General features: G+C 43.1%; 1 long non-coding RNA gene across 1 annotated transcript in view; it reads left to right on the top strand.

Annotated features, from left to right (window-relative positions):
- Window positions 1–22,535, top strand: part of LOC114853490 (uncharacterized) — a 49,932-nt gene that overhangs the window by 21,832 nt on the left and 5,565 nt on the right. Inside the window, exon 2 of the long non-coding RNA XR_003785581.1 lies at window positions 3,862–4,043. This is a non-coding gene — a long non-coding RNA (uncharacterized LOC114853490). The remainder of the gene's footprint in view (window positions 1–3,861; window positions 4,044–22,535) is intronic.

Genomic DNA, 22,535 nt, shown 5'->3' on the forward strand with positions numbered 1-22,535 from the left:
AACGTCTAAAAATATGTAAGAAAAATAGATTATCTCTTAAGTTATCGGCCACAGTGCTGCTACCGTCGCTACTTCCGTTCGTTATGCTGAGCTCAGCTAATTACGGCCTTAATATATCTGTAAAAAATGTCATTCAGACATCGACACGTGGCTCTTAGTTGTAATTATTGTCCTAATAATCAAGTTGCCTTCATCAGTTTTTTTTCCTTCCAGACACTTTTATGAGGTGATTTCTGCTGCTTTGAATGTCTTTGAACTGTGTTAAGACGCACATCAAACACCCCGCTGTTAAGAATTCGCAGACCTCTAAGGTCCTCTGCAAATTTTGTTGACAACTTCACAGAGCTTTTTGCTTTTATCTCCACAGATTTTGATTATATCGCGCTAAGAGGTGATTGTGGCATTCGCATTAACCCCAATGACAAATCTGCAAACTAATCTGATCTATCTGGATTTTTTTTGCTCTATTGCTGCACATGAACAGGCCAACAAAGCCAAGGGCCCACACTTGATATGCTACTTACCATAGTGAGGACATCCGTATTCCTCAAACCACTGCCAGCGCCCTGTCCGACTATTTGTATTTTCTTTGATTCAGGTTCTTCTATTTCCCAAAGTTTCTGTCTAAAGAGGTTCACCCGTGAACATACTATTGGCCTTTTTATGGAAGCTGCCTCTATGTTTGTAAAGCCCGACATCACACTCACATGTGTTGCCCTTTGATAATTTGAGCTGTGAAACAGCATTGCACCCAGAAAGACACAATCCAGAAAACACCAAAGGCTCAGGACAGAGAAGAGAAAGTAAACGTACAGTAGTAAAGCTTTGCTCCAACGGAGAAGTCATCTTCACAGTAATTATAAGATATTTATACAAAGTGTTTGTATTTACAACTACAACAACAAATCCTCCTACATGTCCACTCTAACAGTTAAGCTTTGGCTGCATCACAGTGAGATCTCCTGTGTTGACGATTCTGGTATAGTTTCCTGCTTTTTACCTTCATACCGAGCAGAAATTCTTCAAAACCCTGAGCCACCTTTCTGTTTTCGCCAATCTCTGACACCAAGGCCCAGCCACTGGCTATCATCCATCCCCAAGTGTAGCTGGTTTCTACTTTAAGAAGGATTTGACTTCACAAAGTTGCAGCTTTGAGTCATTTCATTCATCGGCCTTGGTGTGTCTCCCACTCATTTCTAACAGTTACAAGCGCCAGTTGTACAGAAATGGATTTAGTCAAAATGACTACACTACAATACAGTATCACAGTACAGGACAGACTTTCACAACATATCATCAGAATGTGCATCACGCTCATGAGCAGCATAGAAATAAGGAACAAATACAGGATTAGCAATAGCACAATATGATTAGAATGACAGACACAGTAGCCACTCAGCTCCTAAGATATGTGTGACCATGTGTGCCACACACACACACACACACACACACACACACACACACACACACACACACACACACACACACACTGCAATCAGCCCTTCAAAACTGGTCACTTCAACTTGCAGCAGCAACACAACAGGTTGTCTCGAAGCAACCAGTCGAAGACCTGGTGCGGCTGGATTAACTGTAGTGAGCAGAGAGATACATGAAGAAACAGCACACAATCTGAAGCACACACAACACTAGCAAGAATATAATGTCATTCTGTCAATGTGATGTATCGTGCCAATATCCACCAAAAGAACCAAACTGTAGCTGATTTGCATTTGTAAGGACTTGATAATACATTTGATGTCATATTTATGCAGACCAGCAGTAAATGAGTCTTTAAAAAGTGACTCACTCAGGCCAACAGATCACACAGGTCAACGTTGGAGTTGCCATAACTACCGTAGCACCTTTAGGATGAACCTTGTGGTGGCTGTGAACCATAAAGTTTTTCTTCTCCATCTATGCTAGAAGGAGAATTAAAAGTACATCAATAACCAGCAAATAAATAACTGCTGAAAACTGACATGCACAATAATATTGTCGTAATGATAACACACGTTTCCTGTGAATTATAGATTTAGCAGACACCCTCAGGATGATAGTAAAATGTAACAGCCTACACTGTCAGAGTAATTGGAGTGTTGAGTTTGTTTGCATGAATTATGCACAGTGATAATCCTGGAAAGCACTTCAATAAAGCATTAGGCAAAGGTCACGCGCTATAATGTCTCATTATTCTACTCACACTTCCATTACAACATCAATATCTAATGCACAACGCATTCATAAGCTATTTGTAAATAAAACATTTACAAGAGCGCAGCTTTTCTGGCTGCCGATGTTTATCTCACTCCGGGGCCTTTGCTGCCATTGATTACAATATTTCCCCTCGTCGGCGCTGCCCTCAATTTGCTTATGTGCACAATTTCAAAGCAACGCCGACTTCCTCGTCTTACATAATAATTCAAGGATGCCTCCCGATTCTCGCGGACGTCGGAGTTTCGTGATTGCAACAAACGCACCAGTCGGCGGTTTGAAATTGAATTCTCCTAATGCCGCGCGCCGCAGCCTTGATCTAATCATCCGGCATTAACAAATGTTTTCTGTTATGCTGTCTCCGACCCTAATATCCCAATAATATGTAAATTGATAATTATTCTGTCATACGCGCAGCTTCCAGCGGACATGGGATTATTGAATATCGCAGAAGGATACGTGTATCTTTCACAAACAATTTACCTAATATTGCCTTTTCTCCCCTCAGATGTTTTGTGTTTTCCACAAGCGATATTAGATTGAAATGTCGCAGTATTAGGTTTGTATAGTGGAGAAACAGCACATTACAGACTAGAGAGGTGGTTGGAAGTTGATTTGTGTCATTGTGAGTTGACCTCATCTCACAATGCTGAGCGTGGCAGTACGGGACCCGCAAATTGAGCAAATAACAACTTTTATTGTGACAAAGCATCACACAGTCCTGCCTCATGGTGGATATGTGTACGGCAGGCGCAGGAGGGAATAGAAATGCATTCAATTATGGAGGGAACTTTATGTTTTGTTTTGTTTTTTTTTTTTTACTTATTCTGCATCAGCAAACATGTATTAAAATGATGCAAACTGTTTCCAGAAGCCTATTCAGGTTTCATTGATTTAAGAAGTGTGACATTTAAAGGTAAGTGCAGTTCAGGGTTTTTCCAGACTGAGTTAATTTGCCCATCCAGCGATCCACTGGGAGTAAGTCTTGGTGGCAATTGTGAATGAAATGACTTGAGAGACGAATTGGTGCATCATAATCAATGCAGTTGTTGTACCTGGATTTTAACCCTCATTTGTGCTCAAAAGCATTGGGTATTTAAAAAAAGAAAAGAAATTATAAGATAAGATAAGATAAGATAAGATAAGATAAGATAAGATAAGATAAGATAAGATAAGATAAGATAAGATAAGATAAGATAAGATAAGATTTCATCTCACAGTGGGGACATTTAATTGCCCGAGCAGCCACAAGAAAACAGATACATAAACAGTACGAAACTGTAAATAACACACCCAGGACTGTCTACAGTCTCTGTGTCCGAGCCCTGGATGTTCACCTGTGTGTGATGTGGTTTCTTTCTCCGGAAGTCACTTACCATCTTCTTGGTCTTACCGGTGTTTAAGCACAGGTGGTTACACATGCACCAGTCCACAAAGTTCATGATGACTGATCTGTACTCTAGCTCGTTCCCCTCAGACACACAGCCAACGGTGACTACGACACGCTAATACAGTACTGGAAGAATAAGAGAATATATACGTTTTCTCTTTCAGGTATGAGATAGTGATAGTGGGAGCAATAGCTTTTGATCTTTTTACTTTGTGTTTTGAGGATTTGCCAACATAAAAAAACGAATATTTCTCCCACAGGTCATCAACCATTCTGATTCCTGCTCCATATTCCCTAAACTCTCCAGCTCCTCTTCAGCACCGGCTGATTGGCTCAGACCGGGGGGACAGCATCAGTCACTGGGGGACGCGTGTCCGCCGCCGCTCGGCTCAGCACGAACGTGTGTTTTCCTGTGATCACAACCAGTGTGATAAAGTGCAGGGTAAGAGTCGCACGCGGTACATCCTCGATTAGCTGCTTAGCCATTCACAGCTTGAGGAGGAATTCCCTCATCGACTGGAAGTGAAAGATTAGCTTGTCATGCAAGATTTATGATTTTTCATCTTAACTAACGGTGATTAATAGGAGCTGTTAGGCCCATTTATAGGATCCTGCCCTTACCTTATGTCAAACATGACTGTGTCTGTAAGGATCCTTAGCTCCTTCATTCACAGGAGACACACATATACTATACATGTCATCATCCTCACCCTGAGTGTTTAGGAGCTCCTGTGTCTAGTTTTTAGCCAACCTGACGGCAATACACATTTGAGTCCCGTTATGAGTTGTCTGCCACCAACATATTGTTCGGAACTAATTACACAGTACTTGCTTCATCGTGCTCCAATACGCTAATATTTTGTTGCTTCTATTGTACAACAAGAACAAGAATCAATCATTTTTGACATTAGTATTGAAATGTACTTTACATACGTTACTCCAAAAGAACTTTTACTTTGTCATTTGTGAGATGATTATACTTAAATTTAGTTAGAAAAGGTAAAGTTAATATAAAGAATTCATAAGACAGAAGTTGTGTGGGGCTGTTGAGCGCTAGAGATAGACATGAGTGTAAAATGGATGCACCATTCAATTTAAATATCCCTGCTGTGCCTAATGAAAAGCAATGCAATTATAGCTTCCATCTCTGGATCCATTTTTTCATGAGCTAAACTACCGAACGCTACCCACCCACGACCACTCGCTATGTTATTAGCATCCAGCTGCATGTGTTCTTCTGTGTGTTGGCTTCTTCGTGTTTCACCCCTAGTCTCCGTCCTGCATTAGTGGATGTTACCACTGTACATCAGTGAAGCACAGAACAACTGTAACATGACATAAGATGTGGCTTTAGATTGAACAGGTGCGCCTACAAATACTAATCACCTTCCAGAATTGTGACAAACAAGCTGGAACTGGAGGCTATTTGCTCAGTACCGATGTCACATTATTTGAATGCATGCTGAATCCCCCCGAGGAGAGAGAGGCCCTTTGAAAGTTGAAAGCAGCGGCAGCAAACGCTGGAGATGAAACTGTCAGATAATGACTAGTTTTCCACAGCCTGATTGCAGCCATTCACATTCAGAGTGCTCAGGTCAAAACTTCGTCCTAGCTTCTTTTAATTTCCATTCACCGCATGAGGGCTGGATGGGAGCGTTTGCTACGGGGAGAGGAACGGCGTCGCCAGACCGAGCTTCATCCGGGATTTTACTGCTGAGTAACCAACTTTTACTCGCTTTTAAATCCAAAGCATAAATAAATTGCAGAATTCAATAGCTGTAGTAAATATGTCACGCTGACATGGAGATGTATAGTCAGGGAGACAGAAATGACAGAACTAGGATTTCTCCACCATCAGGACTAAGTCTGTCATGTAGTCAGTTCATTCTTTTGGCTAAACATACTGTAAGCACATGATTGCACCACATTGGTTACTATGACCTCAAAATTATCTCAGGGTATTTCATTACACCAAACTACAGAGCCTACAGACAGGAAACAAATCTTATTATAACACAAACACATTATTTGAAATTATTGCATTCCACAGAGCAAGTGGGTATTTGTTTCTTTGTCCAGTTTTGATTCAAACTCTGGACCAGTCTGGTTGCAGGATTTAATTCACAGTCCATGATCCAAGTCAGGATAATACTTTGGATTTGCAAGACCAAACGGGCTTTACTGAGAAGACACATGTGTTAGCATGGTGATGAATCAAAAACATGTATGCTCTCAATGAGAAAATTCTCATTGGCAGGTTAAAATCATCAGAGACAATCACACAATGAAAAAGTATCGTACAAGAACAGTACGTTCAATCAATCAATCAATCAATCAATCAATCAATCAATCAATCAATCAATCAATCAATCAATCAATCAATCAATCAATCAATCAATCTTTGTTTCTATAGCACTAATTATGCATAAAATGCAGTACAAAGTAGTAGTAGTAGTAGTAAAGTATGAACCCCATAAACCATCACAGCAATAAAAATATAATGCACAATGTGGTCAACACAAACACACAATCTAAGGAAAGGGAACTGGAGTGACACGTCTCTCTTTCTGGTGGTTGTCAGAACTCTGGCTGTTGTTTTGTAGCTGACCAATGTTCTTCTTGGGGGGACCTGAGGAAGGAGCACGGCAGTCTAATCTTAACAAAAGACTCTGGCAGTGGTTTTAAGGTGGTAAAGTGCATGTTTGCTTATGGTCCTGACATGTGCTTCAAGGTGAAGATACAGTAAGATTTTTTTGTAAGTTCCGACGTCCTCAGTTCTGACGTCCTCAAGACCTCAGTTTTGTCCTGGTTGAGCTGGAGAAAGTTCTCTGACGTCCATGCTTTGATATCTAAGATACCTTGTAACAGTGCGCTGAAACCTCCTCCAGGCCTTCACATGTGGGGAGGAGAAACTTAAGCACTGACGTTTCCCTTCAGTGTAACAAATGTAAGCGACTTCATCCTATGGGCAAACTAGTAGACTTGAGATACGAGCCGGGGAGCCACGGTGAGCATCCAGGACTGTTTTCAGATGAGGAATCGTTTCACACCTCATTATCCACAGAGCATTACCCAAACGGCTGTTCACACCCAGAATTGTTTTTAGACTTGAAGGCATTTTTTTGGGGTGGGGGGCTTCAGTATATTATTTCTTCCTTGGAAACAAATTAATTTCCCAACATATCTCCCAGCTAATAATTAGGATTTCACCTCACCAATCGCAGCTTCACTCTGTTCTCGATGTGTGTGCTGGTGTGTCTTCCTCTTCTTAAACTGGAACTCGTGCACGTCTCCAGTTTGTGCATCAGGAGCCCAAATGACGCTGGGATGTTGTTCGGGGGGGAAAGTAAAGGTCGCTTAAATCTTCACAGCGAAGGCAGCCAGCCCGGATCTCAGTATCCATTACTGCAGAAATCCTATGGAGAGCATATGGTGCGCTGCCATAAGGACGGCGAACTATCAATTAAAAGTGTCTACGGAGCCAAACATGTCACTGTGTTTTAGCTGCACTGACAAGATAACCATACAGTTGTCACCACAAGTTAACCCAACGCAGGCTAAAGCAAAGAAGTCAAGACAAATCATTTCTGTGGCTCTTTTTGTTATATCATCATTTAAAAGATGACTAAATGTCTCTATCTATTTTTCCCCTCCTCTCTGACATGCAAATCATTTAGCAAGCCATCTGTCTTAAAGTAGGCCAACTATAATATATATGATCCATTTACTTTTATCTGGCGGTGATGGAGTGGAGCATTTGTTCCCTTTTCATATTGCTTCATTGGCGACACATAAACCTGGCACGCTCCTTAATAGGACCTCATCCATAATGTTGAATAAGGGGGGACGATCGTTTCATGTGAGGAGATTAAAATGATGATGTCTAACAAGAGCTCCTGCTGTCCAAGTTGCCCCGTGGGGTTTCACAAATTTATGGGAGACGGAGGAGGGCCTCCAGATGTGGATGTCTCTCTCTCTCTCTCTCCCACAATTAAACACACAACATCGTTCTGCTTATTTGTTTAATCCAGCAGAGAATCCACTTTGACCTCAGATGTTCCACATGATATTCACGAACACAAATGGGGATGAAACAATAGTGTTTGGGTCCTTTAGCCGCTATTGGGGGCTTAATCCATTTAATTACTCTTGCTGGTGAAGTGTGTTCAGGTATTAGCAGTGAATCCTACAGCGGTAAAACAACGAAAATGTTTTCAAACTTTTAATGGCCCTTTTATAGTGTTTACTAGTTTGTTAAAACAATTTTGCGGCGTGATGCATAATGACTGAGATGCAGCCTTTGCATTGAATTTACGTTTATGATAATGTAACTCTTGTGCAAAATCACCTCTGTCTCTTAAAAACTGCGAGAGCGAACGCAGTTACGATCTTGTGGGGAGCGTAATGCGCTGGATGGATGAGGTCATAACGCGACGCGCCGGTTAAATGGATGAAGTGCTGCAGTTATTAATGGAGGCCAGGTACAGTACGGTGGCAGGGATGTAGTTGTCGAGGTAGATGATGTCGGAGTCGTCGCATTGGATGTTTGGCTACAAGCCTGCGTTGTTTAAGGCATCGTTTGCATTTTCTCCGAAGACATATGTGTTTAGCCTTCGCCTTCTTGTTCTGGGCGTTGGATTCCGATCATTATGCGAAATCACCGGCAGATTAACAAAGCGCACGTCCTGAAGGGGCTTCGCCGGGAGTTTCTCCGCGATACCTTAATTGTCTCCTCTCGCCGTATGTTTGACAAAGCGATCTGTCTGGGGAACCGCACACCAGGAAACCAATCACCAACAAGTGCCCGTGTGCAGCCGTGGCTGAGGCTCGGCGGATAATCTAACACTTCATCCAAGGCACAAAGCGCCGCATGAGAGAAACCTGCTGCAAGACTAACAACATCGGAACTTTTCTGGGCTTTAATACCATCCAAGCCTTCGGTTTTTTAACATGTTTGAGATGCACTTAAAAAAGACATTAAACAAAACATGTGTTAATATTATGTGTCAGTAGTTGTAGTAACGTGAATTTTCTCCATCTTGCATGAAGCTGAGGGAACAAAGCTTCACATAGCAGCACAGAATTAGCCGCGTTCATGCCGGGTTCAGGACGGCGCCGCTGGAGTTATAGGACCGGACGTCACCCTAAACGCTCCTACGAGGCTCCTGAATCCAGAAAGCTGAACGCATTACGCCACCTTATGCTTCCCTTCATTGGCTTCCTTCCCGCATCGGATCAGACGCTGAGGTTTTTCTAATGACACATAAAATCCTAAATGGATATGCTTCTTCATACCGGCCTCTTATCTTTCGGCCTGTCCTCTCCACTTACTGAATTCAGGGCTCCCTGTCTCCAGACGGGAGCCGCGCCTCGCTCCTCTGAAATAAACTCCCCGCTGGCTTATTCTTTCATTACTTCAGGTTTTGTACCTGTTGCCATTTCCCAACAGCAGCTTTATTTAAGTCTCAATGAATTCTATTAAACCTCCGAACATACAATATAGTCCATGCTGCCGGACCAATGAGATTATCACTGTAAACCTCCTGAAAACCGCTGCATCCCCTAAACCTCAGTTTGTTTGTTTCCCTCAGCGCCTCTCCCCCTCTCTCCTCTCCACCTTGTCCGGTCTTTTCCCCTTCCCTTTCTACCCTCTCTCTCTCTCTCTCTCTCTCTCTCTCTCTCTCTCTCTCTCGGTCCAGGCTCTTCCTGTTTAAGTGTGCGCAGCTCCCACCTCTAGACGTGATAACGCTGCACCTGAGACAGGGCCGATTAAAGGCACCCACTCTATGAAGGAACGGTTTTACAAGTGGGCTCTCGTCCTGTTGATGTAATGTGTGCACACAAGGTTGCACGCATGCATGTGTAGTTAGTTAGTTTTGTGCCTTTTCACTTACAGTCAGTTGGCGAGTACAGAGGCAAGTAAAAGATCCCAAACATAACAAGATAGAAATCATAAGAAGACTTTAATAAATGACTCTAGAAGATGACAAGACAGAAGGTAATTCAACATCACGAGAAAAAACGCTGTATATATATATATATATATACGTACTGTACCTGGTGCCAGAGGCAGGGATGCAACCGTGGACGTTCTGCTTCCCAGGCTGACGTATGGTATAGGATGGATGTAACAAGGTGACAAATCCAGTAGAATGAGTTGCATTCTCTTTGTTTAGCATCATTATTCATTTCTACCTTTGTTTGAGGAGCAGTGTCAAACAGCTGGTTGCTGCTGGAGCCTTCAATTACAGCCTCATGATAGTGAAATGATCTGCTGCCTCCACTCAAAAACGTGGCTGTGCTCATTGAAACTGGTTAAATAAACGAGCCCCTTTCTAAATTGTCCAGTTTTCTCTTGATTAGCAGGTAATCTTTGTTTAAATGTTAAATGACAGTTCTGTAGTTGTGTGGTATTGTTATTCAAAGTAAAGGGTAAAAAAAATGTAGCTGTGACCAAAACGAATTAAAAAAACTCTGCCGTTTTAATTTATGCATCTAATGAAAGTGAAAGTGAGATTAAAAAAAAGTCTATTCCTTGAGTTCTGTTTGTCATAGAAATGAAAGTGAGTCACTTAAAAAAGAAAACTTTTTACTCCGAGCCTGCTTTTAAAGCGAGCCTTGACCCGGCCACCGTTCTGAATGACAATTTGAAAATACTATTTAAACCGTTCAACGCATTCCAGACAAGATTCACTTTTGGAGTGTTTTTATCCTTTTTCTACCCCAACTCGTTTTGTCGTCCTTTCTCAGAAACAGCCGAGGAGACAAAAGGAGCTTTTGACAGGGAAGAGCAGTGTGTCAGTGCCTTCTTTCAGCGCATGTGTTTAACATTCTTAAACATGGAGGCGAAATAAATTCTAAGCAGTCAGTGTTCATGCATAACGCTCCTGCTCCAATTTAGTGCAGAAAATAACTTTTATAATTCAACTTCAATTCATCCTCTATTCCTATTTCGAGTTGTGTCTCCCTGCTTTGACTGAAAGAGTGTCTGAAATTACAGTGGGATTATTTGTCAAAAAAAAAGTTTGATATGGATGATAATGACAGTGTCCACATGGAGGATGTTCCAGGAGGAGTTTCCCACTGATTTTTTGTGTCAGAACCAGTTATAAACTGTATACTCATCCTCCCTAGTATTTAAATTTACAAACAGGCCTGAATGATTCCATAAATGAAGCCAACAAGTAAAATGTTCTCAGGAAGGAATATTGAAATACTGCAACACTAGCCCCATCCATCGCACCCTAGCGGAATAAAACCTTCCAGAATAAAAGCATTTAAGAAATTGCTTGTTCAAAACTCTTCTGAATATTCATTGATTTAAAGTCTGTTTAAGTAATTTAAAGAATTCGGTAAATAACATGACAGAGAACCAGCTGGTGACATGCTCCGGCCTTATCTGCAGCAGAATAACGCTCATCCTCGCTTCCCTGTACAGTATATCTGTTGAAAGCTGTGTATTCACCTGAGGCCAACCGATCGCTGCACAGCTTTTCAGCCCGCAGAAAACGCTCCGTAAGTGAGACTCCCGACCTGGACCACATTCATTCTGACCCACGTGACAATTAGGCCGCGGCTCCGAGGGCTGTGGCTCCACGGCCGCGGCCATTGTGCGCTTTCTGGCCTGTGCGCCGATTGTGTTGTGAGCGCGCACGCGACTGCTCCTTTTCACGCCTGCCGCGCGTGGCTAAACCCGTTAGCTTCAATCGATACGCTGAAACGCGAGCGTCATTGTCAGCACTCGGACGAGGGCTGAGGGCTCTGCCGTTTAAAGGCCGCATGTGTGTGTGTGCCTGCGCAGTGATTGTGCATTGTGTGGCTCAAAGCTCCTACCGCGTCAGCAGAGCTCGTCTCTCTCGCCTCTCGATGGGTTGGGGGACGGTAACGCCGGGACCGTGTTTACTGGGAAGTTTGTCTTGTGCTGCAAACTGCAGCTGACAAAGCAGTCAAGTCACAAAACAGCCTCTAAGCGTAGCGTGAGGGTAAGAGAGTCCAAACCATAGTAAGCTTTGATAACACAGACAAGGGCTATTTATGAAAAAGTCTGAGAGAAATAAATTTTTTCTAACAACAAAGTTACTGCTACTTGAGTAATCCTCACCCTTTCTTCAGTATTAACATATTTATAGAGTGTGTCCTTTGTGGCAGCACTGTTACCTGACTATGAATTTGAAGGAGCACTCTCCCTGGAGATATGAAGACTTCAAATTCAGAAATCAAGTGAGACAAGTCAGCGGAGAAAATATACATTTCCTCCAGAAACACCTGCGTCTTTTATTTTTTTTTGGTCCACATCAAACGCGCGAGGGTTCGGGGCTGCCTTTAAGGAGAGTCGGCGAGAGCAGCAGCCGGCTGCCAACTGAGCCACCAGGCTTCCCTGTGCAGATAGAAGCAGCTCTCTGCCGCTGCCGCCTGGCCTCTGCAGATAGCTCTGTAGTCAGCGTGCCGCCGCCTCACTATGCAAATGACACACTCACCGCCGTCGCCGGTGCCTGCCTCGGCTGTGATGGATGTGACGCACGACTGATTGGCTTAATGTTAATTATAGACCCAATCAATGATTGTTGGATTCATTCTGCGCAACTGTACGATTTAAATGGGGAGAGTTGATTATTCTGTTTGTCGGTTGTCTTGGTTCGGAACCTGAATCTCAGACCCCAACGTCAAACGACCCTTACGACCTGTGAAGCGCTTCTCGTTCAGCATTTCTAATAGAGCGCCGTGGTTGTTGGTGGTTGATGGTTGATGGCGCCAGACGTCATCAAACATGTAGTGTGGCACCGAGCATCGCAGCAGGATCAGAGGCTGTTGGTGGACGGAGGGCGAGTGAAGCACAGGGCGCTTCCACTGGTCCCAGGTCCTATTCCAAATTTCAGTTGATGCTTTCGCCCCTGATAGTAGTAGCAGTAGTAGTAGTAGTGGTAGTAGTAGTAGTAGTAGTAGTAGTAGTAGTAGTAGTAGTAGAACAACACAAAACCAAACTACAAACACAGGCCTTTGGATAAACGTAATAATGCATAAGGCACTTTGATCTTAGCCTAAAAACCTTCAAAATGGAAAGCTCAGAGATCAAATTTACTGGAAGAAGCCAAACCTCAACTGTATAAATCTTTTGAGACAGGACTGGTCTAAATGAGACCTGGCTTAACTTCTGCAAAGCACCACAAATTAATGTTTGAGCCAGATGCTATATTTGGTAAAAAAATGTCTAATGTAGCCAGTATTTCTGGGTTAATTGGTGTATTCCATGTCTTTTTATAGTCCAGTATAAATTTATAGTTTGGAAGGTTTATCTGCACAGTAACTGGATACCGTCAATATATGTAGCTGCATCGCAGATCATTTAAAAGCGATTGTCCTCCCATCACAACCTTCCTTCTCATTCCTTCTCTAATGGCTCCTCTTCTCTCCGCTCTCCTGGCAACAGTGGAGTGGCGCTTTGTGTAGCTTTTAGCCCACAGGTTCAAGGCCAAAACACTCCACGGCAAGAGCCGCCGATGGAGGATGGAGAGACAGTGGAGTCGAGGAGAAAGGCATCGGCAGAAACGCATTCGTCTGCCTTTGCTCACCACTGAAAAGGCCTTTTTGTGTTGCCATCACTCTACACAACCGCTTCTTCACAAGTACGCCCAACACATGAGGGGTTCTTATGAATCCGTAAGTATATGCGAACACCCGAACAACTTTCCAAAGCAAAAGCACTAAATTATGTTGTTTGGTGTGACGTTACCCAGACATCCCTCACGGCTGATTTCTGATCTGCCTCTCGGTTGGTGTTGGTTCGTTTTCACAATTTGATCAAAAACATGAAACCTGATAGTGGATATAACAACAAAATAGTATTTGATGTAAGTACATCTTCCACCACCGTCTGGGAGTAGACGCCTCCATCCAGGCTCCTCAAGGCTCCACACTTAATTGACGATATCTGGCTTGCACAAACCCACAGCAACATAGTATGGCTACAATTACTATAAAAGCAGGACATTTACGTTTTTCCCAATCAATATCAAAAATAATTTATTATTTAGCTCTGATGTGTGGAGTTAGAAGTAGCCGTGAAGAAGAAATATTGTTTGGTTATGGCCCATTAGAGCCACAGTCATTCGAACACATCATTGATTACATTGACCGAGTAGATTTAATGTATGTTGATGATGTAATGTTCTGACAGTAAACCATTTAGAAAGAATCTCAAATAAGACACCAGAGATATAAGTCCTGAAACATGAAGATAGTCAAGCTTATGTTGGTAAAAACAATTTCCATAATGTTTAGCAGCTTTAATTTTTCAATCCAGATTTGTGTTTGTCCCAGTGTTTTTATTTCACACAAAGTGTTTACGATTGTGTTGCAAAGACATGAATGTTCATCCACATGTTTTATGCACATATTTAACTCACGGAAAATCCGGCTACTCTATGCATCAGCACATACTTTAGTATGCGGACTGAAAGCAGTCGTGTAGTGGGAAGAGCATCAGTGGAGTTCAGTGATGACAGACGTGGAGATGGGACCAAGTGAGTCTTTACCAGGAAGTAAAGGAAGTGCATCTGTTGCCTGTCTTGTGTCTTACTTTCAAACAGGAACAGCACGATGCCAAAGCAACTGTAAATGCTTTGACAACCTGCATCACTAGATTCGGTCTCCCGTGATTAAAAAAAAAAAAAAAAGGCAGGCTTAGTCCCCTTGAGCCAACACAGAGCTGGACGCTTCTATTATAATCAACAGTAGCCCCACTCAGCCTTAAAGACGGGGAAGAGCTGTAGGCTGGTACTGCAACATACAGTAGTTTAGCAATGATCTGCAATCAGCAGCATCTTCACTGCTGCCGGCATGCAGGCAGAACAAGGCGAAACGTACTGTACAACACCCTCCCTGCATTTCTGTGACCTATGGAAAACATATTAACTGGCAAATGCAGCACGCTTGTTTCGAAGGCAGCGCTACATGCATTCCTGCTTGTGGTGGACGGTGGGACCATGATGTGCTCCCTGGTCACACCGGAGGCCTACAGTTGCCGTCCACAGACCCATCAGTGTGCGAACGCAATGTTTTCTCTAGTAAAACACACTAAGACGTTTGCACAAAGCAACACTGTGATCAGCATCCAGTGATCGCTCTTACTGTACTTCCCCTTTGTTACTGTTTTTGCTATTTGGGAGCAACATCGGATTCTCTACTTAGCCATTTAGGGAATTTAGAACTCTATTGCAACACAGCTTTTATTTAAACTACATGCCAAGGTACATGCAGTGTATTTATCCAGGGCTTCAGTTGTTTACCAGTGGTAGGAACTGGACGTACAGTACTGCAGACGGTTGTTTCCTTTCTTTTTTTGCCAGTATATTTTTATGCGGTAGCTGTGACCCCATGGAATGAAAGGCAGCTGGACTAAGAGAACAATAATAACATACCATTGTGCTTCTCCGCAGATTTAGCTTCAAAGTGCAACTGTTGCATGCAGGCAGCGTTTCTCTCTTTGAATACCGAATTTTTTTTTATAAAGACAGGGGGGGCTGAAAGGTGAGATTTTCAGTTGTATCACAGAGATTTACAACACAACCGTGTGAAACAGTGAAAACGACTCTGTACATCGGTTTGTGGGTGTGAGGGTGAAGCTAGTTGGTCATTTCCAGCAACGCTAGATGGACTGAGCAGATCAGCACCAAGGACAGCTCCATTACTAGCGCCTCAGCACCACGTCAGTTCTGGTGAACCAGCAGGTGTGAAGCCGGACTCAGGCTGCAGCAGCTCAGACGTAGCGCTGCATCTGATTTAATGGAGAAGTGGACTCGGCCGTGGACGCTTGGCAGAGGCTGCTCGCCGTCCCCAGACGCGCACACTCAACGTGCTACTTCTCATCACGGCTACGTCTGTTTCACGACATACTTTCCCGGCACTTTTTTCCTCTGTTAAGTAGAAAAGCAGCCGCTTCTCCCCGTGGCACGTCTCCTGCCTCCTGCAATCATCATGTTTGTTCTGGCCCTGAAAACAATAGGAAAACTTATTTCCCTGTTGCCTTGGTACAAATAAAAAACAAATAGCTTCTTTTAGTAGTGTTTTGTTCCAATCCATAGTGGAGCATTCTGGACTGTTTTTCCGCCGCTTTAACAGTAACATCAGTGGCCAATCTCAATTAGTATCCCGCAGGCTATGTGGCAAAGTATAAAGCTACTTGTTTTATTCTATTCGCAGTGGGGGAGTGAGTGAAAGGATGATTTCCTGATGGCGGCATAGGGCTCTAACAAACCTGAATCTGACCTACTGCAGGTGGGCTCGGCCGGATGGAATGTCCAGCCGTCCTCTGCGCCACGCCTAACTTTATCACCCCATAAATACTTTCATTTCACAGGTAATAAAGTGTAGTTAGAGGGCACAGCATGGCGTCCTGGCTGCCACAATAAAACCGCACTTTGCGTGTAGGATTTTCTTATGATTTTCTGATGACAGATGTTGCACTGGCACGCTCTTTCAGCTGTGTGTCCATTGATGTTTGAAATAGAGCGCTCCAGGGTGATAACTGAAAGCACCGAGATAATATTGCTGGAGGGGGATGCAAATGCTGGGAGACCATTAACTTGGAAAAAAGGTGGCGAGCCTGTGGATTGTGGAAAAGGCAAACTCTACCGGAGAGATTAAATATTTCCAGCCAATTATTAACCTGCTTCATTCTCTATACCCCCCTTCCATCGTATATACTCCAAGCTACATGATTGAAGATTATGAGTGATGAGTTATTATGCACACACACACACACACAAGTGCACTCACACTTTATAGGAACATACAGTTGTAGTTGCACCTGGAATCAGCGATACAAGGCAGTGGCCTGGGAATTTAAATAGAACGGCATTAATTAGCAAACAGTCTAAAACAACAAGGCCACACAGATTAGTCAGAGTCTGATTATTTCCTGTGGATGCAGCAGGCGACCACTAATGCACCAGAATAGGATTAAAAACAAAGCTGAACTCAAACATCCGAAAGCCGCGATTTTGCTATCTGTATTTTTTTATTATTATATTATTCATATTATTACAATGTAAACTAACACAATAAATGTTAAAAAGGCCATTGATTTCTTAATTGAGGAAGGAATAAGGCAGCATATACATTCATGGACAGAGGAGAGTGATAACTGGCAGAAATCTGTGTCCTGTTGCGTCCAGATGAAAACTAACATAAGACTAAACCAAATCAACCCACACTGTGCCAATGTCCCCTATAGATCGAAGTGAATATTAACATTTGCATGCAAACCTTTTCTAATATGCACTTAAATAAACAACCTACAGTAAACATCTCATTGTACACTTTATTCATCTTTTGATTGTGGATGTACCTTAATGGTGGTCCAGTAAGAGTAGTAGTAGTAGTAGTAGTAGTAGTAGTAGTAGTAGTAGTAGTACGTAGTAGTAGTAGTATGAGTAGAGCAATGTGCTGTAAAGTTTGTATTTAATTTAATTGTTGCTATTGTTGATTTAAATCAGTTCACTTTTTACACATATAAATATATTATTTTAAATTTAAACTTTACAACACAAAAAGTCCCCTTGCATGGTATGACTGTAATACATTATTATTTGATTTTTAAAAGTTTGGTTCTGGTTTAGTCTGAATTTTATATTTATAGTTTGTTTAAGCTGGAGTAAGTGTCCAAATGAAATTAATGATGCTGTACCACACTAGTTTCCTACTAGGTGTTACCAAAATAAAAGCTTAATTGCACTGTGCCTATTTGCTTTATGCTTTTCAATACACTGATCTGTTTAGTGTGTGTGTGTGTGTGTGTGTGTGTGTGTGTGTGTGTGTGTGTGTGTGTGTGTGTGTGTGTGTGTGTGTGTGTGTGTGTGTGTGTGTGTGTTGCTACGAAACTGAATTTAGCTTTTTTCGAAATGAACAGTAACAGGTCAGCAAACAAACCGTCACAAACCGAGAAGCTTATGTGAATACATTCTCATAGCACTCTCATTTAAGCCCCCACTGCTAAGATTGTGTGCAGCATCGTTTCTTTCTTTCTTTTTTTTGGGTTGTATACAGTAGCAGCTTAGATGTCTGCAATACCTGGCTGAATTGAATTGTGACAATAGCAGAAGAAAAATTCCCAGAATTCAAACATGTGCTCCAAAGGGGAGATGGCAAATAAAGCAGCAGATTCTGTTGCGTGCGGTGCCATATGTGACGCTTCAAACAACAGCGTGGTGTCAATCAAAACAACTTTTGCATTCAGCACATTCCTACGTGTGCTTTAAACGTCCAATACGTGTTCAGTCGCTCGCAAATCAGACAGATTCATCTCTAAAGTCTCTTTCCACGAGAGGAAAACAAAAACTTTGACAATGCAGCCAAAACAAATGTGCATTGTTTGCTGAGTGCCCCTCTAAGCCGGTGAAAGATGCTGCTGGGATCAGGTCTGCAGCGAGCAGGCGCCTCATAAATGTAGTCCACAGGCACATTCGCTTGCAGCACCGAGGTGGTTTTACAGGACTTACCAACCTTGGGTTTCCAAAAGTCATACAAATTATTCATTAGAGCCAATGTTTACCCTGGTTAAAAAAACAACACTTTTTAGTTGTTTGTAAGACAACGATGAACTTTGCAAGGATGGATCAAAATGGACCGACATGCAGTATTTGTCTAGAGGAACGATACAGATCAGTTGAGGTTGTGCGACTGCCATGAAATCCAGTTGACTTATTCTTTAATGAAGTTCTTCCATTCACAGTTACTGTGGAACCGTTACGGTGGCTGCAGACCCTTTGTCCTGTTTGTGTTGGAGAAATCTTCCTTTTTGAGGCCATTCCAGTTTATCGATAGACCAGGCATCTGTGGGGCTATTATTAGCCTGGCAGTTGCAACCAGCCCATAGTGGATCAATACTAAATGCATAATGCGCATTAAATTAAACAATTGGACAGTTGTGTGATCATAACAATGGACTGTCCTAAACAGGCCAAGGCTTCCATCCCCGAGTCTTAACGGTCTAATAAAGTTGTTCATATTTCAAACACAAGGCTGGTGTGCAGTTAGGCATGAGTGGACACTTTGACTCTCAGCGTTTAGTCGCTGTACTAGGATCAATGGAGGCATTTCCACTTATTGATCTAAAGCAGAGGAAGACGGAGGAACAGCCGAGGGTTCAGCACTATTAAATATAGCAAAGGCGGGAGTAATTTGTTTGCCAACGCAAGCAGGAACTGTACAAATAGTCCGGCTATTAATAAGTGGCCACACTGGTGCATCTGTTTGCCATGAAATGAAAGACAAAAAAGAGAAGAAGATGAAGGGGTCCAACAACACAAAGCACTGACCTTATCCATATGAAGGTCCTCCATCCATCCATCCATCCATCCATCCATCCATCCATCCATCCATCCATCCATCCATCCATCCATCCATCCATCCATCCATCCATCCATCCATCCATCCATCCATCCATCCAGTCAACAGCAGCCATCAACAAGTCCACTCACTCCCTGCAGCGGCTACAGACAAGTCCATTTTAGATTTGGACCTTGAACTGAATTTAAACCGTGGTTGCTGACTAGAGAAAATCTATTTGGTGTTTGTGCAGGAGGAGTTTCTTTACCTGAGTAAGTAATGCTGATCAAGTCAAGGATTTTCTTTCTGATGCAGTCTTCGATCTGAATGAGCAGCTCCAAACCTGTTCTGAGGCAAGAGAGCAGGATTTGTATATTACGCACACATGCAGTCCTCATATCTAACACATCTCCACTATAAATCTCACAACAACACAGCTGAAGCATTTTCATGAAGTCATCAGCCCAGTTGCTGTGCATCTATGTTCCTGGCCCTTGGAGTAAAATTTTCCTGGACATATAAAAAGCCAAATCGCTTGCACACATGCACTTACATCCACCCAGTGCAGGATCAGTGGGGAGCTGTGGGGCCTGCTCTGGCGTAACTGGGGAATAAATGATGCATGTTTTCATCCAGCCCAGCAGCACAAAGGGCACCTTGATCTCTGTGTCAAACCCTCCTGGCTTTCAGTCGGGAAGTCAACACCTACTGTACTGTATATGCATGCATCCCCTCCCCATGCTGGTACATTGTGGCGTGTGGGGAGATGGTCCTGTGCGCTGGATGCCAACATTCATCTCAACTACTAACTCACAGAATGTAGCTGGAGACGCCTGAAGGATGAGACGAGATGATGCTGTTTATAGCCAGGCTACGTTCCCTATATGCAACTCAAGCAGACATTAAACATACAGTATCTGAACATGTCAGCTGCATAAGTTTATGTTTGCATGCGGGAGAGATACAATTAAGTAGGAACCACTTGCATGAGAAGTGCCAGATTTTTTTATAGTCCTTAAAAAAAATAAGTTGCAAAAGCTAAAGTAAAATTAAAAGAGGAAACAGAAAGTCAACGACTTTGAAAGTCTGACCCTCTGGAGGTACAGTAGCCACACATAGACACAGAGCTGCTGCTGTAGATGTCTTTATTGTGCACTCATATTATTCAGTTGGTGGAGAATGTCACACACACACAGACAGTACACCTAAACACACACTCATTCACACACTCACTCACAGGTCCAGGATCATCAGTGATGATGGATTAAAAGTCCAGTTCAAATAAGCTCGGCCAGGAGAGTAATAAGCGGTCCGCTGGCTCCACTGTCACTTGTCAGTGTGTGTGCGTGTGTGTCTGAAACGGTGCCAGCAGCCCGGTGCAGTGCACTCAGCAAGATGTTAAAGATAATCAGAGGCAATGGCCCTGCATAAACCCCCGCTAACTGGCAAGCTTGTTACAATACGCTGCTTAGTTCGCTAAGCTGGCACAGGCTCTCTCTCTCTCTCTCTCTCTCTCTCACACACACACACACACACACACACACACACACACACACACACACACACACACACACACACACACACACACACACACACACACACACACACACACAGGTGAAGGTGTGGTGTAAGTAAGTAAGTACAGATTTATTTATGGAGCACTTTTCAGAACAAATGTTACAAAGTGCTTCACACAGAGAGCAAATCACATACGCACACACACAGCAGACAAACACACACACACACACACACACACACACACGCACACACACACACACGCACACACACTGAAAAAAGGGACAAAAAAACATTTCAAATGCAGAATAAAAAGAAAAAGAGAAATATGACATACTTTAGTATTAAAAATCCTTCTGCAGTCCTGAGAAAAATACCAGTTTATTGAATAGTAATAAGCAAAAGTATTTCAAGGTTTAGATGTAAATCCATGAAACGCATAACATCCTCTGGTTGACTTTGTGCCAGACGCAGCCATAAACAGGTTGGACAGAGGATGTTGGAATCTCCCAGCTGTGTGATGGGACATACATGGGCTAAAGCACCGCAAAAGCAGCTGCTGAAGTTCATAAAAGGCTTGAATGGCATTAGGCTAAATAACCTGTTTACCAGGTGCCGAACCAGACCCACCCACCCCGCAGGCGCACACACGTAAAACAATATGAAACAACATGCTACGCGTGAAATCACTACTTTTGTGAAACTACAGCTTTGCAGGTCGTTATCCTAATTGTCAAAGCTGTGGACCTTTTCTGCAGATCACTATAATAACTCCAGCGCTCCAGTAGAATTATTATCCGGCGCTACCATGGGCACCCACTAATAAGCACCCATAAACACTCTCTCCATTATGCCTGTGGAAGCCCAGTCCGAGCCTTATTGAAAATGAACAAGGATCCGATCTGGGATTCCGGGGCCTAATTCATCCCTTTAGTGGCGATGGGCGAGCCTCAGCCGGCTAACGGCGGGAGCATCATTTACGCTAACAGAGCCTGTGGAGACGCAGCCAAAAAAGAGGAGGAAATAACATTAACATAATGCTTCATTTACATAACCGTCTTAGCGGCCACACAAAGACACACACACACATATATACAAGGAAGCGAGTGTGGTGCAAATATGCAGACGCTTTGTGATATACAGCGTGTGTGTGTGTGTGTGTGTGTGTGTGTGTGTGTGTGTGTGTGTGTGTGTGTGTGTGTGTGTGTGTGTGTGTGTGTGTGTGTGTGTGTGTCCATGCGTGCTACATACATGCGCATCAGTTCAGGGTCTTTGTGCAGCACGCGGCGGTGGGGGGCTGGATGGAGGTTCAGCGCACGCTTTTTGTTTGACGCCTGTACGGCTGTGGCTCCTATTAATGAGCTCTAATGTCAGTCCAGAAGGATTCTAATTAATCTGCACACACACACACAAAAGGCCCGTCTCACCCCCCCCCCCCTCTCTCTCTCTCTCCCAGCGTCTCTGACCTCTCTCCTCATCCGAGAGCCATCCCTTCCCTACTTCCGTCCTGCCTTCTCTCCACCGCCTATGTAGGACATTAACATCAAGGCATGTGTATGACAGGAGGTAAAGGCCATAAGGGGAAGAACGGATGATTTAATTGCGCCAAAGATGGCTATTATTATGAGACCACAGAAGCACCAGCAGCCGGGAGTCATCCGAGGACCCCCGAGCCCTCCACCATCCCCCGTTTTTAAGTGTTCAGCCAGCGAAGGTTGTGTCACCGCTGTCACGAGTCCCCAAATGAAGACACTAATGAAAGGTTTGGTGTTTGCATCTTGGACGAAGAGCTGAGTAAAGAGCCCTTCACTCGTAAATCTTTTTTCATCTTTACCCTTGATTTTAGACGCACAAATACCCAGAAGACTGACACCAATGATCAAAGGAACCATTTATATATATATATATATATAATCATGATTACAAGTCCAAAAGAATTATTAAAGCACAAAAGATGAACTACAAACAGTGAGGAATGGAGCACTACAAGCGTTGATGCGTGGCCTTTGAAACATTCTCAAAATGATTTTGGTTTGTTCCAAGCTAATTGCACCAAATGTAGGAATGTAGCTTCACTAAAAACACAAAACACAGA

Source organism: Betta splendens, chromosome 4, assembly GCF_900634795.4.
Source record: "Betta splendens chromosome 4, fBetSpl5.4, whole genome shotgun sequence".
Classification (NCBI taxonomy): Eukaryota; Metazoa; Chordata; class Actinopteri; order Anabantiformes; family Osphronemidae; genus Betta; species Betta splendens.